Source organism: Ahaetulla prasina, chromosome 6 (genome assembly GCF_028640845.1).
Source record: "Ahaetulla prasina isolate Xishuangbanna chromosome 6, ASM2864084v1, whole genome shotgun sequence".
NCBI lineage: Eukaryota > Metazoa > Chordata > Lepidosauria > Squamata > Colubridae > Ahaetulla > Ahaetulla prasina.
This window is the reverse complement of record NC_080544.1, coordinates 8,127,238-8,130,090: the sequence shown is the minus strand read 5'-3', so window position 1 is coordinate 8,130,090 and position 2,853 is coordinate 8,127,238.

Below are 2,853 nucleotides of genomic sequence, written 5' to 3'. Positions count from 1 at the left end.
TCTCTTTCAGACAAGCCCACCTCACAGGGCTGTTGTTGTGGGGGAAAGAGGAAGAAGAAGAAGAGTTGGACATGTTCACCTCCTTCAGTTATTTGAAAAAATAATAAAACACTGGGAAAAATCTAACAAATATTAAACCAGCTTTCCTGCTTCTGTTTGCATGGAATCTGTCACGGCCTTGTGCAGATACAGGAATTTCTCTTCTCACAAGGAGGAAGAGGTTTTTTTTAATCATCCCTTCCAATTTCACAGCCTCCCTTTTTTTGTAGCCTTTGGGGGCACCAGTGGAGGCACCGGACCCCCTCCCAGCCCTGGGCCACAGCAGGTTTCCCTGATTCTTTGGGAAAGATTCCTTCCCCAAGCAGAGTCTGTATCAACTTGCGAAACATTCCCGACCTGCTCTGGAGTTGCCATAGGCAGGGGGATGGAGATCCGAGCCTCTCAGCTGTATCAAGGAATTCGCTCCTCAGTCAAAACAAAGCATATTCCAGCCATCAAGGCCATCTCCATGGAGATCCAGAAAGGCTGGAGGGAGTGACTTTTACAACCTGCAAAATTGCTTCGTTGGCGAATGTGACTGATGACACACATCAGTTGGCATGACATTAAGTGAGCACCATTGTCCACTTGCTCCATGCTCTGCTTAAATCAGCTTGAACTCATTCAGACAAAAAAAGGGTCTTTTATACCGCCTCCATCTGGGACTCAGTTTTGAATTCTCTATTACAAAAAATCTCCACTCTTATTCAAGGCCATTTTTGCTAATACCCACAAAAACCTCCCAGCCACAAGACATTTAGCACACTCCTAAATGGGGTCTTTAAGTGAGGAAGGTTGGGTCAGTTACAAACTCAGATGCCCCAGCCTCCCTGTGGCAGAGACATTGTCAACCCTCTCTGACACCAGTATCTCAGTGTTAGAACAGACGCAGAAACAAGCCAGGCCACAGGCAGCCAGTGCAGTTATTGTCAGGGCCAGACCTCTCCCAATTGTAATAGGATTTAAAGTTTAACTCTGCAGATCTCAGCTGAGGCAAGATCCCTCAAAGGCATGAAGCAACCTTTAAAAAGCTCTTGTGATCTTCAAAGAGGCATAGGGCCTGGGGGAGTCCGCCAGGGCAGGCTGCTACTTCTCTGGCATCCACAGCCATCAAGCATTTCTCCCATCCCCTGAGCAGACACAATTCATCGTCAAGGCTCACATGCTGAGCAAAGACCCAAAAGTATCTGATAATTGGGGCTAGCAGAGGCCAGTTTTATCGCCTCCAGCAGCCACCTCTTGGATGTGAGGTCAATCAGGAAGCATTTCACCCTGGGTATAAGCATGAAATAACGAATTGGATACAATCAGGGAACATTAGGACAGGAAAGGTAGGCATGCTTGTGCTCTTATGGTACAGATCTTAGGAGTTGAGGTCAATAGTAGACAGTTTTTGGTTAAAGCTTTGGGGACTTTGGGAAGAGACCACAGAGTCAGGTAGCGCATTCCAGGCATTAACAACTCTGTTTCTGAAGTTATATTTTTTGCAATCAAGATTGGAGCCACAAAGGAACGTCGTGGAAACAGGCCCTGAAGAAAGGCAAGACAATTTAATTTCAGAGAGAGGAGAAGTTTCCACGAGAAGGTCACAGAGCCACAGGTGCCAATGGAGAAGGATGGTAGCAACCATCAACCATCAACGATGTCTGGAACATCTCTACGCTTGGTTGTCTTCCAGCAGAAATAGGAACGCCTAAAGTAGGGCAGATGCAAAGAGATGAACGCTCCCCTGGGGGGAGATCTAATGTCCTCCAAAAAGATGCTCATTATTATCCACACAGATGGAGCATTGAATAAAAGCCTTCTGGATCCCAGGATCGCATTTGGAAAGCCCGCAATGTTTGTCAACTTAGTTTTTTAAGGCAGAAGGGGGCCGAACACTGGTCCCCTCCTAATATCTCTTAATGGCAGTCTATCAGGTTGCCTCCGTCAATACCCAAGAAAGAAAACCCCAACTCCATTTGGATTTAGAGAAAAGGTACTTTTACGGAGTACGACTAATTGCAAGAAAAGAAAGCCAGAACTGAAATTGGGTGTGACTTACAGAGGCATATCCCCTCATTCATCCCTCCTCCCTCCAAAGGTCATACAGTTATAGTCCAATGCTTTTCTCCTCTTGGGCCGCGTAGTGTTCTACTTCCGATGTTATTCCTCTGTCTGTCTTCTGTCTGGTATGTTTCGCATGCAGTGCTCGTTAATGCCAGCACGCCTCTTTCTGTTTGAATCCTCTTCTATTCAATTGGCAGCCGAAGCGTTCTTAAAGAGCCACTACCCCATTATTCCATGGATGACAACAAAGTAGCAATAAAGCATTTAAGTAAGCAATAACACTTAACTAAGTAATAAAACAGTTAATCACCCTACTATGTAACTAAACACTTAAAGTAATAAGCGGAGGCTGACACAATCCTTTTAACCTTTGGCCATGAATGAGCCCGGCCTTAGAGGTGGTAAGTTGCGCCAGTCATAAACCAGGTCACCCTGGGTCCGTGATCGATTTAATGATCTTTGAGTGGATGAAGGGAGTTGTATAAAAGTACAGACATTGTAAATAATCATTTATTCATATGCCTCTCTTAGGGGAAATTCATTTTATGAATAGGATAGATAGATAGATAGATAGATAGATAGATAGATAGATAGATAGATAGATAGATAGATAGATAGATAGATAGATAGACAGACAGACAGACAGACAGACAGACAGACAGACAGACAGACAGACAGACAGACGGGAGCACCAAGGACCCCTCCTTTCAATCTGGAGTTACAAACCTTCTCCTTTCTTGATAGGATCTCCTGCCAGTTCCACTC